Genomic DNA, 16,261 nt, shown 5'->3' on the forward strand with positions numbered 1-16,261 from the left:
AGTTGGTGGTTTTATTCGTTTGATTAATGACTAGTTCTTCCACTGGACAGACATGCATGGATCATGTCTGATTTTTCTTACCTTTTTGTATCCCAAATATAGCAAAATAGCTGGTACAAAGGATTAAAGGAAGTAATGTACTAATGAATACAATGATGATATGAAGAAAAAACATATATATAATTATTAAAAATATGTTGACTTAAAGAGTACAGCTTGTGATGATAATTATAGAACAATATGCTCCTTTTGTCCAGAATTTAACTGATAGTAGTGTGTTGTACTCTTGACAAAGCGGTTGGAATGATGTAATGAAACTTACTATAGTTATTTTTTTTTAAATGTAAAGTGAAAAGGATAGTAATGAAGTGAAAATAAATGTCAGTAAACACCAGCTGTGAGTTTGTTTTTGACAGGAAAGAGTTTAGGGCAATCGCATAAATCCCCTCAAGATACTAAGTTGATATTACTAAAATAATTAACTTTTTCCTTTTGGCTTTTATTAAAATTCTTGGCTTCTAGTAAGCGCTTAATGAATATTAGTTGGCTGGGTAAAGTGGGCAAAAACTAGTCATAAATTACCTTCTACGTTTTAGAAAATGACTCTCTCTAGCCCCCTCACTGATGTATGAGGAAACACAAATAGTTGCCATTGACCTTTATGCTAGTATAATTCAGGGTGTCAGGTCTAAGAATTCTGTCAAAATTCCTGCTTCTGGGATATCGGAATTGTCCTGAAAGTAGGATGAATTTGAACCTGACTTTGAACTACAAGAAATTTTACCTTAGCCTTGAAGAATGGTCTTGGAAATATATAAAACAAGCTAAACGTCCAATGAGCTATGTTAGTGTTGCCACAGTGGCCGGCGCAAAATGGTTTGAGGTCATTCTCTCATTTATGTAAAAATCATTATGACAGTGGCAAGGCGAAGAAGGTTTTTTTTTGTAATATTGTCTAATTATTAAAACCACACTATAACATGGGTACAGAAAAGTCTAAGAGAATAAGAAGGGTTAGTGTGCTGTCTTATGTAATTGTCTCAGAATAAGATGCAGAACTACCTCAGGATAGTAGTTAATTTATTCTTATTTCATCTGTTTTTAAAGTAATCAGTGTATTTAGAAAAGAAAAGCCCTGACTTTAGGGTTAATAAGAATTTGGTTAGAATCTCACATGGGCCACATGTTGGCTCTGTGACCTTGCACAGTTTAATATGTATGTGTATATATATATATTTTAATCCATATATATTATCTGAATCTGTATTATAATATATATACATACTGGATTGTACTATATATACTATATCAGTATTATAACATGTGTATATATGTAGCATATATAAATATATATTTAATCTATATTATAATAATGACTGTCTATTTACCTATCTATCCTTTTTTGTTGTCACACTTTAGACAGATTGATGCATAGCAGGTAAACAGTAGAGACTAGTTTCAATTGCTCCACTGCTCTCTCTTATTCTTAGTTTATGACTCGCATTATGTGCAAGGTTTCATTGACGATGCTTATTATTTACATAATGATTATGATGTGAAATACAATATTCTAAGCACTTCATATTTATTTTTTTTTTCTTTTGCAACTCACCCCACTCCCCCACCCCCAGAGCTCCCAGCACCTACCTGACTTCTGGGGATTTCCTGCTTCTTTTCACTTAATTTTCATTAAAAACTAACAAAATTGTGATGTAGTAACCATCACTATCATCATTTTTTTTAAAGATGAAGAAACTAAAGCACAGAGAGTTTGAGAGCTAAGATGCAATGAAAACAGAATTGGAATCCAAGCTCCTGACTCCAACTCTTTAATATAGATTGGCTTTCTATAAGCTAGATTCTCATTATTAATTCTTTATTTTGCACAACAACATTGAAGCTTAGATATTTCAAATCATTCAACCAGTAGTTGACAGGTGTAATTCAAATTCAGGTGTGTCCAAAGTCAAAGCTCACAAGGGCAACCATGAAGGTGGTTAGAGCATTAATGGTGTGGCCACCCTGAGACAGGCTGAGGAGCAGAGTTGCTGAGAAAGGACAAAATGACTCATTTACTGAAAACACAGAGCATTACTCCAGGGAACTCAGAGTGAGCATCCCATCTGATAGTCTAACAATTCCGTGGAGAGAAATGTGAGTGAGAAAAGCATGAAGGTAAAAGTAGGAGAAGATAGTGAATAGTGAATCTTGGATTCTTGCCTTAAATGGTAATGAACAAAAAGATCTAAACAGAATACTATGATTCACTAAATTCTACCCAAATGTATAACAAAACAATGTTACAACAGAAGATTTGAAACTATCAGGTAGCCAGCTATGTTTCAGTTTTTTTTATCTGTTAAAAAAGCGCATTTAAACAAGCAAGATCCCTGTAGAAGCTGTATGAGAATGAGTGACACAGATTTCTTTGTGGGTGCAATGCTAACTGATAAGTGTGTTTTCTTAAGTATTTAGACACTTATCAGTGGTTCCTGCTCTCAGATCCACAAAACCTATTTTTGCACCCATAAAGCCAGTCTGGTAACCACAGAAGCTACTTACCAAGGAAGGAGCTAGTTTCCTATTACCTAGATGAATCATTTCACTGATAGAAACAAGGACTTTTACATACATTCTCATGGCATTAGGGACTTAATAATTGAAGGATTCCAAACATGCTAATTTCCAAGGGACCCCAGGGAATAATTAGCAGGTGATTGCCATCATGAGTTATTATTTTTAAACTTAACTACTCTGTTAGTGTTGGTTTGCACAGGCAATTTTTACTCTCAGTAATATTGTAGGTTGGAATCCTACAAAAGACCCCATTATTGTGGAGGTTCTTTGTAAACAGTTCAGATATTTTAAAATGTACTTATCATTATTTACATTGTTTCAGAAATCACATGGAAGTTCCAAAAACTTGATATCATCAGTTTAATCTTTTGTGGCATTGAAGGTTGAGCCCAGTGGAGGCTTCTGTAAAACTTGTCAGCAGGTGCTTTCTGAGAAGATGGAAGGAGTTTTAAGTAAGCATCTTATGCCTGAGAGCATCAAAGGGAAGCAAAACTATCCTAGTTAGTAAATACAGGTTCTCATCATGAATTTGATTAATCTTACATGCATTTTGTATGACGGTTTCACAAAAAAATGATATTTCTGCTGCTCTCAGAAAAACTTGCAGAACTTTTGGTAAGCGTATAGTATTAGAGTACCAAAACTGAAGATTTGTGTGGCCTCAAATACAGTGATCTTCCTCTCACAACATTTGTCAAATTTTAAGTTCCTTGGGGTGGGAGATTAAGAAGAAGCCAGAAACCTCTGAAACACAAGAGTAGACAAGTTCTTATGTGAAAGCTCTGGATTGCCGAGCCCTAGTAATAGGGGTGGACAGGAGATACAATGCATCCTGCCAAAGCCATAAGGACCAGTTTCTGACTGGATGGAACTTATCAGTCAAATGATGGAAGCCTCTTTGGTGGGACAAAGAGTCTGGAAAATCTTTATAGCCACTTATGGTGTGTAATAAACAAATTACTAAGTATGATAACAGGAAAGACTTTATGACCAATAAACAAGGAGAAAAATGCTAAAAGCAAATGCACGTTGAACCACAAATTGGAGTTGGTAAGCAAAGACTTGAAAATAACTCTAATAATATCTTAAAGAAAATTGTAATAAAAAATTGAAAATGAAAAAAGTGTGGAGACACTCAGCAAAGAATTGGATCATTAGAAAAGAATCAAATGAAATTGAAAAATACACCTAGAATAGCAACTTATTGAATGGATTTAATGACATGTTGAATATTTAAAAACAAGGAATGGGATGGAAAGTGACAAGGTCAAGAGGGTTTGTGTTAAGTATCTTTTGTTTGAGGCTTGCAACAGGATGTGGTATAGGTCATTAGGAACATATATGCTGCTTTCACTCAAATACCTACAATGCCCAGCTTTAAGAAATCAGACTTTCCCAGAAAATGGTCTTAACCATTGGGACTACTTGCAAATGAAAGAACTATTAGGAGGCTGGGATTAACATATGCACAGTATAATATTTAAAATAGATAACCAACAAGGACCTATTGTATAGGCACAGGGAAGCTACTCAATGTTTTGTAGTTACCTATAAGGGAAAAGAATCTGAAAATCTGAACATATATATGTATATATCTGAATCACTGTGCTGTACACCTGAAACTAACATGATATTGTAAATCAACTATACTTCCACAAAAATTTTAAAGTGTTTCCCATTTGCCTTAGAACCTAGCTTTTACATCCTAAGACACTAGATGGCACCAGAGAAAACTATTGTTGTCTAGTTTGTAAGTCTCTAAATCAGTCCTGAAGAATTTTCTAATCTGTCAGCATTTCTAGAGATCTTTGGGATACTTGGGATCTCTAATTAGGCTAGACAGTATTCTGTTTCTCACCCTCTATATATGTTTTTCAGATTTTTAAATTTTCTTTTAAGAGAACATTTTTGATACTTCAGTAAGTTATCACTCTTCTCTCTGCACATGAAAATCTGATTCTCAGGTTCCACTAAACCATCATCAAACAAAAAGTCATGATTCTGTACTTCTCATCCTTGGTATCAATACCCCAATTGGCTGGATTACTTTTATGGCAGACCAGTTAAAATACAACTGAATTAATGTTGAACTCATGTTCTAGAACAAGTGTCAAACCAGCAAAGGCTAATGATAATTTAACCATGAATCAGTCCTGGAGAAACTGTCAAAGCAAGGTGAAAATGTAGTTTGCATGAGCTAGCAAATATCTTGTAAGAGGCCGAAACTCTTCTTTTTGGAATATGACATGCTAAGATAAGTTGCTACTTTTGAGCCTAACTGGGATCCTAATAATGGAGGCATGTCATTCCTACAGCATTATGGAAAGTGTATCTTAGCAGGTCTTTCAAAAGGTGTACTTAGGCCAAAGGGCTTAAACAAATTTCAGGAGATACACTAAAAACCCTATGAGGGTTCATTAGAATTTCTAGAAACAATTTATTGAGCTTATAGGCATTACATGGATGCAGACCCTGAGTCCCCTGAGAATATAAGAATGGTAAATATGACCTTCACTGGGCAAGGCACCCCAGATATAAGAAGAAACTTACAAAAGTTAGATGGTGCCTTGGTAGGTGTTGCCTTTAAAGTGTTCAACAAGAGAGAACCACAGCAGAAGAAAGAAGATGCAAAAAGGAGAAACTTTTCTGGCGGTAGCATTGGATTTCACCACTGGGGTGGGAACTGTACACTTACTGTAAGGAGGGAGGGCATTGGAAAAGAGATTGTCCTAGGCTAAAAAATAAGAAGGAAAACAAGAAATGAAAGACAGAATGGAGATGTAGAGAATGAACTTGAGGACACAGAGTGGGCAGAGCGGTGAAGGGGAAGCTGGGACAAAGTGAGAGAGTAGCACTGACATATATGAACTACCAGATGTAAAAAAGCTAATGGAAAGTTGCCATATAACATAAGGAGATCAACTCAATGATGGGTGATGACTTCGAGAACTGGGATAGGGAGAGTGGGAGGGAGTCGCGGGAGGGAGGGCATATGGGCATATATGTATAAATACAGCTGATTCACTTTGGTGTACAGAAAAAAACTGTCATAACAGTGTAAAGCAATTATATTCCAATAAAGAGCTTAAAAAATAAAAAAAAAATAATAGCTCAATCTGTAGATTAAAAAAAAAAAGAAAGAAAGATGAGAGCCTCTCATAGGGTAGAAAGAGAGGAACACTCTGATGATGACAGAAGAGGCCCTGGTGCTCATGGGGTATTGAGGTGGCCAATTCCAATTTCCCCACAGAAGCCCTGCATAACTTTGACAAGTTGATGGAGTTTTTTTTTTGTTTGTTTGTTTGTTTTTTTATTGGACTGTGGTTGCTTTACAATGTTGTGTTAGACTCCACTGCACTTTCTAATAGGTACAATTACAACATGCTCTGTGGTAAAAACCAAGGTGGCACAGAAAACATTTCAACCCTTTCTGTTCACAGGAGTTTCTGGGAAGTGCAAAATCATTCTTTCTTACAACCCCTAGAATGCCAACTAGGGGACCTCACCCTGAAACACAGTTTCATATATATTTCAGAGTGTCCAATCTCTCTTTTGGGCTGAGATCCCCTCTGTAAGTTAAACAACTTGACATCAGTGTCGCACCAGTGTATGCCTTAAGCTTACAGATGGTGCTCATGGAAACCCTGGAAAAGGAGACAGATCTCTTCCTCCCACACCCTCTGCCCTGAGGTCTGTAAAAAAATAAGGCCAGATATGTGGGCTGACAGCACCCCAGGGAAGGCCAAAAATACATGGCCAATACAAGTCCCATTAAAAAGGGATGCTGGGATACCTAATCTAAATGGAATTCAGCAGATTCTTGAAAAGTTTTTAAAAATGGTACTGATTATACCTTGCAGTTCCCATAAAAGACCCCATTCTCCTTGTCAAAAGACAAACTTAGCAGTGTATTACTTTGTCCAAGACTTGAGGGCTATTACTGAAGTAGTCCAAGATTTACACCTGATGGTACCTAAACCGTACACTCGGTTCACAACTATTCCGAAAGAATACAGCTGGTTCTCAGCTTTGGACTTGAACAATTTTTTTCCTGTATTTCTATTGCAGGAGAATCACAGCAGTTGTTTGCTTTTGAATGGTGGGATCCAGAAACACAGGTAAACCAGCAGTATAGTTGGACAGTCTTGCCTCAAGGATTTAAGAATTCTCCTATCTCATTTGATGAAATGTTGGCTAAAGACCTTGGAAACTTAATATTGGGTGAAGGACTCTTACTCCAATATGTGGACAACTTGCTCATAGCATGCCTTACATGTGATAAGTGTCTACAAAATACCATCAGGACCCTGAACTATTTGGCTGATTGGGGATATAAGGGTTCCCAGAAAAAGGCCCAGATATGTAAGCAATGAGTCACATATCTAGGCTTTGTCCTTTCCCAAGGACAGTGAGATCTTTTGCCTGATAGTGATCTCAGTGAGGCAGCAGTGAGCAGTGGTGGTGAGAGACAGGGTCTTAATTCCCTGCCCAGGAACTGAACCTGGGTAGCCTGGATGAAAGCCAGAAGTCCTCGCTGCCAGACCAGCAAGGGTGAGCGGCTAGAAGCTATTCTTCCCTGGATCTTGCCCCCAGTGAAAAATGCATTTCTCACTGAGGCTAAAACTGTAAAAGCATGTACAAAGTTTATTATTAGAGACATAGCATAACGACACGTGGGAGAGCACACAGAGAAACAGTTTGTTTAGTTAAGACAGAAGTAAAGTAGAGATGCACACCTGGAGAGAAAGGGTGTGGGTGCCCCCCTTTAATAAGGAGGAGCAAAGTAAAGAGGCAATTAGGTCATTTATATAGAACAGTTCTTCTGGCTCTTTGTTTACCTTTGGCCAATTATCTGGTTTCTTTTCCCATAACTGACCTGCCCTAAGACTCTCCCTATCATGCATGTGCAACTTTTTTCCAAGATGGATTTCATCCCAGAGGCCTATGGGAAAGGCTTAACATAACATATTATGGGCTGGTCCCCCCTTCTTTTTGACCTCCAAGGAGCCTTTCTGTGCATGGGTAATGTCTCCCTTGTTCCAAGGATGGGGAGTGCATAGCCTCTTGATCTCTTAACAGGGTTTAGTCCCTCCCTGTCCCTGCCATAACAGTGTCCAATGTTTGGTTATTTACCCTATTCCTGTTGCTCTTTCTTAAATCGAAGTGCAGATATCAAAGTAGAGACAGGAGTCCAGTCATAAATATGTAGTCTTGTCTCAGGAAATGTAAACAGGGAGCCGGTAATGAATGTCTGGCCTGGAGCTCATCTTTTTCTCTGCCTCATGAGATGTAAACAGGAGACCAGTTGTAAATGCCTAGCCTGGAGCCCATCTATCTCCTACCTCAATAGTAAACAGGCAATTGCAGGCTTGGGAATATCTAAGACCTGGAGACAACTGAGGGAGTTTCTGGGAATGACCAGGGTTCTGACAAATTTGGATGCCAAACTATGGGCTATGGTAAGTCCTCTCTATGAGGCTTTAAAATGATATGCCCTTCACCCCTTACTTAGACCAAAGAGTACAAAGAGCCTTTGAAAAATTAAAAACAAATTAGTCTCAGACCTGGCTTTGGGACTACCAGTCTTAAAGAAAGCTTTCAAATCATATGTTGTGAGAGATAACCCAAGAATAAGTCTTGGGTTGTTAATTCACACTCTGGGGAGTATCCCTTGACCAGTTGCTGATTTTTCAAAACAACTAGGACAGTTTGTTAGGGGATGGCCTCCTTGCCTTCGAGCTGTAGCAGCTACATGTGACATACTTCAGGAAGCTGGGACAACTCACCACTGTGTATGTGCCTCACCATGGCTTTTCTGTATTGGAACACAAAGACTGACTTCTGGGAGAATGGGAAAGTAACAAGCCATTCTCTTAGACAATCCCAGTGTAAGAATTCAGCCTAAATCCAGCCACATTGCCCCTGGTGGATACTGTACCACCAGCAGAGCATGACTGCTTACAGGTAATTGAGCTAGTGTACTGTAACAGATCGGAGTTAACAGACCAACCCTCAGATGAGCCAGATATAGAACTGTTCAGTGATGGAAACAGCACCATGGACCCAGGTAGGCGATGTGCTGGGTACACAGTGGTAACCCTTAAAAAGATCCTTGAAGCAAAAGCCCTGTCCCCAGGAAGCTCAGCTTGGAAGGCAGAAGTCATTGCTCTGACAAGAGCCCTAATACTCACTGAAGGGAAGTGGCTAAATATATACATAGACTCTCAAATCTCTGTGGTGACCTAAATGTGAAGGAAATCCAAAGAAGAGGGGATATATGTATACATATAGCTGATTCATTTTTCTGTATAGCAGAAACTAACACAACATTGTAAAGAAACTATACTCCAACAACAACAAAAAGAAATACACAGACTCTCAATATGCATTATCCATGGTGTGCACTCACAGGGCAATCTGGAAAGAAATGGGACACCTCACTTCAAACAATAAAGACATGAAACATGCATCTGAAATCCTGTCATTATTAGACGTCATCCACACACCCTTACAAGTGGCCATAATGCATGGCCCAGGCTACCAAAAGGGCAACACACATGTAATAAAAGGCAACCAGATAGCTGACCAAGCTGCAAAGAAAGCAGCTAAGGAAGGGGAATATCAAACCATGATAGGGTCACTTCTCCTGATGCTGCTGACTTGTCAAAATACCAGCTGGTGTATCCAGAAAAGGACAAGGAGACAGAGGAAGAGTGGGGATTCACTCTTGATCACACCTCACCTGGCTGGAAATGCAGTGAACAATTGTTTTGACCCCTGAGGCACTTTTGGACACTGTGCTGCAACACATTCATGGTCATACCTGTTATGGGAGAGATGTCACCTTGTGATGGATTCACAAGTATATAATGGGGCCTCTCTTTCAAAAAACCATCCAGTGAGTCACTCTGAATTGCATTATCTGTGTTAAAAATAACTTAAAGACAACTGTCAAACCTCCTCAGGTGGGGCAAACAAAGAGGAACCTGCCCCACTGAAGATTGGACTCAAATGCCTTGAGCTGCAGGAAATTTCAAATACCTGCAAGTATCTGACACTTCTTCAGGATGAGTGGAGGCATATCCTACCCAGACAGAAAAAGCCTTCAAAGTGATTAAAGCTCTCCTTATGGAGATTATTCCCTGATTTGGACTGCCTAATGACCTTCAAAGTGATAACAGGCCTGCTTTTGTCTCTAGCATGACCCAACAAGTGTCTAAAGCCAATCAAATTACTTGGAAACTACGTTCATCTGGGAGAACACAATCAACAGGAAAAATGGAGAAAATGAATCATATAATAAAAAGGAGTATTGCTAAATTATGTCAAGACACTAATTTAACTTGGGATAAGCCCTTGCCAATTGCCCTGCTAAGGATCAGAGTGGCTCTCAAAAGGAGCCTTAAATTAAGACCCTTTGAAATATTGTATGGTAGGCCACTGCAGGTGTTTGCCTGGGCAGGAGACTCTATAAATCCTCTGAAAGACCTAGCTGTTTCCAATTACACTAAAACTTTGGGCACTATACTAACCTCTGTTCATGAGTTTGCCTCCAACAGGTCTGCCTATCCAACTGAAGTAGCCTTACACCCTTTCCAACCCCTAGACCAAGTCTTCCTTAAAACCTGGAGAGAACAAGGGCCTGAACATCAGCTGACTGCTAGGTAGACAGGACCACATATGGTTTTACTTACCACACAGTCCTTTGTCAAGTTACCTGGGGTAAAGCCGTGGATTCATCACACAAAGATTAAAGCAGCATCACTGTCATCGGAAAATGATCCAACTTCTGAGAGGCCTGGGGAGTGATGGCTTTGTGAATGCTTATCTTTAAAAATGATAAATATTGAGATTATAATTTCATTGTAGCTTAAAAGGATCAACCTATTTGTTTACTTATCCAAATAAAGAGCACAAGAATATGGCGTAATCATGGCACAGTCGGAAAGGTAAAATTAATAGATATGTATTGGGAACTGGAACCAAACCCCAAGTTCAACAAAGTGCTAAGAGGTTTCATCAAGTTCAAGTAGTTGCAGATAAAGAAGAAAAGAGGATTGTACTACTGACTAAAGATTCTAAGGAATGTTCCTTGTCCAAGACTGATAAATTCCATCCCATGATCACCCCTGCATTGCGCCTGTTCAGCAAGGAGTAGCCAGAACAGTCATCACTCCTTCTTCCCCACAAGACTATGGAATGGACATGGACATTGGGGAATTGTAATAGGGAAGAATGAACCTGAATCTCTATTAGATCTTTTACTTTAAGCTTTGTATTTTTTTGCTTTTACTTCAAGTTAACAATGTTGTCTATAGCCTAAAATATGACAGCCCATCTTCAAGGCTCTGACTTTTAAGAGTATACTATCTTCCCATTAAAAATCAAAAGTTGCAGAGATAAAAAGTTGCAGAACAGAGAATAACATTTGTCTTGCTGGAGGTTCACAGAAACATCATGACATGACCTATGTGGACAACTGCAAGAACACCAAGAATTTGGCAACAACCAACCACCCACACTCCCCACCCCCTGTCCCCTTTCAATATAAAACAAGCCTGAATTCTGACTTGGGTAAGATGGTTTTCTAGGACATTACTAGTCCATCATCTTCTTGGTCTGCTGGCTTTCTGAATAAAGTCACTATTCCTTATCCCAAAGCTCATCTCCCAATTTATTGGCCTGTTGTGTGGTGAGCAGAATGAGTTTGGACTTGTTCTGTATCTTGATTGTGTTTTTGGTTTTACAGCTCTTTGGCTTTGGCAAAGTTCTTATAGGATTTATAACAAAAAAGTGCATTTTCATTTGCATGTAAGTTTAAAATTTACTATATGAAGTTAAAAATACATTTTAAAATATAAAAAAATACATTTTAAAATACTGTCAATTAACAAAAGTATCATTATGATGTTATACACGGCCATTTCCATGATCCAGTCAAGAGAGTACATTTCAATCTCATTTACCAACCAATCTCCCATGACAACTCCACTTCCAAGGTCAGCCTGCATGTTTAGAAATCATTTCAGTTAGATACAATAGGAGGTCTTTTTGCTCCCCAGAGTCACTTTTTTGTCACAGGTATTGTCATTCTTTTGGACAATACAGATTGTAGAGAGGGACACATAGACAATGTTGCATGATGTTTGAACAAAATATATGCATATGTACAAATATTCAACTACTTCTTTACACTACCAAAAAAAGCCATTCAATGTGAACAGGAAAATTTTTTCAACTAGTCTAAACATTTGAGTGGTATGGTTGTACAATAAGTCTTCTCACTAAAAGCAAATTTACTATAATGTTAAAATAACACTAAATTATGTATCTATATAAAGTTATGTAAATTATATATATATAAAATTGTGCATCTAAAACTGATTATTTTCATGTTTTAGTCTAAATACTTTTTAACCTCTTAAGAATGAGCTTTCCTTGGTAACTCCATTAATGTGGCCCCCTTCCAAGGAGCCAGAGAGTAAGGAGACTAAAAAGAAATGTGAATTGACTTATCACAACTTTACATTTTATTACTAAAATTTACTACACTCTTGGAAGAGAGTGATATATTGAGACAATCAGAATATAGAGGGTGTTGTGAATTGTAAGATGGTGAGTCAACAATTATCTGCACTTCAGTTGTATGAAAACTTCCCTAAATTCTACAGCCAGAGTGCAAATAATTTTTGACTCACCCTCATAGTTTAGAGAATACAGAACACAGATTATTTTAAGGCTTCAAGTCACCATGCTAAAATATTTTGTATATCCTTTAAGGACACATATTCTTCACATGTCATAAAATTTCTTCGATGAAAGACACTTTTGTAAATTATAATTGTTACTACATTCTTATGTGTAATACTGCTTAGTTTTCACCAGTATTTTTAAAAGGGACATTATGTCTAAAGTATTACTATTGCTAAGGAAACAGTGTATAAATGGCCCTTGTGAAGAAGCAATCTTCAACGTATAACAACGCTCATCCAAAATGAATCCAGACAGAAATGTGCATGTTTCCTTTCTTATTAAATATATATTTGTAATGATATATGTATATATATATTGAAGCCACTATTTTAGCATAACAGAGAATCTAGTTCTTCAGCAAAATATTTCACCAAGTTATATATTGGATCCCCCATATATTTGGTGGGCAGAGATCAGTAAATGCTACTATTCAGAAAACTGGTATAGTTGAAAAATCCAAACAAGAAAGATACATGAGAATAATCTCTTGCGCTTTACTCCAAGAAATAAATGGAGTCCTAGGTAGCAAGCATGGGCTAGTCAACTAAGTATATATAAAGTCACATGACTTTATTTATTTATTTATTTTTTTGGTTGTGCTGTGCAGCTTGTAGGATCTTAGTTCCTAGACCATGCATTGAACTTAAGTCCCTGCAGTGAAAGTGCCGAGTCCTAACTACTGGCCTGCAAGGGGATTCCCACATGTCTCTTTTTATAAACTATGTCATAAATTTCTTTCCAGTTAACCTTAATTATCCTACTTGGAAATGGATAGGATATAAATAATTATATCTCCAAAAAGTGATTCATAGGCTGCCTCATTGTATATTAACAGATTTGGAAGACCCAGGGTAGAGAAATAAAAAGAGAAAATGTAAAGATCTCAAAAAATTTTGTAAAAGTATAAAGGAACTCATAAACCTACAACCATTAATTGGTCCTGAATTTAAAATCATAAAAAAGTAATTTAACATTTTATTTGAATATTGATGAAGATTTAGCTCTGTAAAGCTACAATGAGGTATCACCACACACCGGTCAGACTGGCCATCATCAAGAAATCTAGAAACAACAAATGTTGGGGAGGATGTGGAGAAAAGGGAACTCTTCTGCACTGTTGGTGGGAATGTAAGTTGGTACAGTCACTATAGAAAACAGTTTGGAGTTTCCTTAAAAAACTAAAAATACAACTGCCACATGATCCAGTAATCCCACTACTGGGCATATACCCAGAGAAAACCATAATTCAAAAAGAAACATGTACCATAATATTTATTGCAGCACTATTTACAATAGCCAGGACATGGAAGCAACCGAAATGCCCATCAACAAATGAATGGATAAAGAAGATGTGGCATATATATACAATGGAATATTACTCAGCTATAAAAATGAATGAAATGGAGCTATATGTAATGAGGTGGATTGACCTTGAGTCTGTCGTACAGAGTGAAGTAAGCCAGAAAAAGAAAAACAAATATTGTATGCTAACTCATAAATATGGAATCTTAAAAAAAATAAGGCACTGATGAACCCAGTTAGAAGACAAGAATAAAGATGCAGATGCAGAGAATGGACTGTAGGACACAAGGTTGGAGGGGGCGAGAGGTGAAGGGGAAGATGGGACGAAGTGACAGGGTAGCATAGACATATATACACTACCAACTGTAAAATAGATAGCCAGTGGGAAATTGCTGTATAACAAAGGGAGATCAAGTCGATGATGGGAGATGCCTTAGAGGGCTGGGATGGGGAGGGTGCGGAGGGGGGGGTCATGGGAGGGAGGGAATATAGGGATATGTGTATAAATAAAGCTGATTGACTTTGGTGTACCTCAAAAACTGGTACAAGAGTGTAAAGCAATTATATTCCAATAAAGAGCCAAAATAAAAAGAATACATTTTCAGCATTAAATTAAAGTGGAATTTATGTCTCACCAAATAAAGTATATTCCAGGGAAGACAAAAAAAAAAAAATCAACCTAATACATTAATAAAAGGAAATAACTCCAGTGCGTAAACACATAGGTTTTCTTCCCTAGGTAACTGATATGGGGAAAGCCTCTTTCCTCAAAAATACCAATACAATAATCATCTCCATGAATTTGAATAGAAAATACAACAGATGTAGTGATTTGATGGAGGATTATACCTAAATACAGCCAACACATCAATTTTTGGTACTTTAAGATTTTCCAAATGACTTTCCATGCTAGGTGGATAACTGAGCCTTGTAATAATCCTCAGTGTTACTAAAGAGGAGTGGAGTCTTACCACCTTAGTCACTGTGAGTTGTTGTTGTTGTTATTGTTTTTAAATACCAGCAGTTTTTTTTTTTTATATTTATTTTATTATTTATTTATTTTTATTTTTGGCTGCATTGGGTCTTCGTTGCGGACTTACTGTAGTGGCTCCTCTTGCTGCACGGCATGGGCTCTAGGCTTGCGGGCTCCAGTAATTGCAGCCCACAGGCTCAGTAGTTGTGGCGCCTGGGCTTAGTGGCTCTGTGGCACGTGGGATCTTCCCGGACCAGGACTTGAACCCGTGTCCCCTGCACTGGCAGTTGGATTCTTAACAAGTGCATTAGCAGGGAAGCCCTGTGCTGTGAATTGTTAAAGGCAAGACAACAGGCCTAAAAATATTTTTTTATGCTAATCCCCACGTCATCAAACAGAAACTTAACATAATTACATTTTTGTGTTCTTCCAAAAATGGAATCTTATGCAAGTCAATCAGGAAATGCCTGATCAGTGTTAGGTAAAATGCCTGTTAAACCCCTATCATTCCCTTTAAGGAAAGTAACTGCAATAACCAATATGCTTTTTGCCCCATATAACTTCCTTATTTCTTTTCCCTTCTGCCTATAAAATTTCTTGCCTTGTAGAGCTCTGCAGAGCTCCTGTCTGCTAGACTGGATGTCGTCCCATTCATAAATTGCTGAATAGAGCCAAAGGGTCTTTCCAATGTACTCATTTTAATTTTGTTCTTTAAAAGATTGAAATGAAAAAAGTAGCCAAAGGACTTCCTCTAGGTTTGGTAAAGAGAAACTAAAAATTGGTGATCTGAACTCCTGGGACAGCACAGTTCCCATGATTTTGTGACACCTAGTTTACTTAATTTCAGGAACAAAAGCTACCACTGCTGCTGCCTCCATCAAAATCAGCATCTTTGTCATGAGTATATCATGGTCATCCTGGTCTCCATTACAGACTGTGTATAAAATTCATATATAAAACATTACATGAGAAGGGATATATACATGTATACTGTATATATATATAAACAAACAAATGTATAAAATAAACAAATGTATTACCTCATGTTAGATGATAGAGGATATAAATGAGTTGATAAAGTAAAATGTAACTACCTATAGAATAGGAGCTAGAATTATTTTATTATATGTGTGTACAATTATAACTAAAGCTACAGAATGGCAAAATTGTCAAAAGAATTGCAGCAGAATTTCTCAGGGACAGGTGCACAAAGTATCTTAACGTGAGTAGCTTATTTGAGTATGGGATTGGGAAGATTAGCATTAATGATTCTAATGGTAGATGTTCACTTTCCTTGATAACATCAGTTCAATGGTTTAAATATTTCAAACCATATAAAAAGGGTTAAAGATATAGACAATTAGGCAAGGCACACTAATGTAATGCAATTGTGCAAACTGGATAATTCTAAAAATAGCTTGTAACACTTTTGTATGTTTTAAGATTAATAGGCATTTTATTTTAATATATAAATTGGCATAGGATTAACTATTTGGAAGGCAATGATGAAAAAATGAAATGAATCAAGGTAAATTACTTTGGATCCAAAATTGGTAAGTAGAACATAGAAATATGCACAAAGTAAAAGGATTGAGACAAACAGGGAGATTCTGGTAGAGCATGCACTTAGGAAGAGAACTCAGTGTATTGAAGTTT

Source organism: Hippopotamus amphibius, chromosome 3, assembly GCF_030028045.1.
Source record: "Hippopotamus amphibius kiboko isolate mHipAmp2 chromosome 3, mHipAmp2.hap2, whole genome shotgun sequence".
NCBI classification, from domain to species: domain Eukaryota; kingdom Metazoa; phylum Chordata; class Mammalia; order Artiodactyla; family Hippopotamidae; genus Hippopotamus; species Hippopotamus amphibius.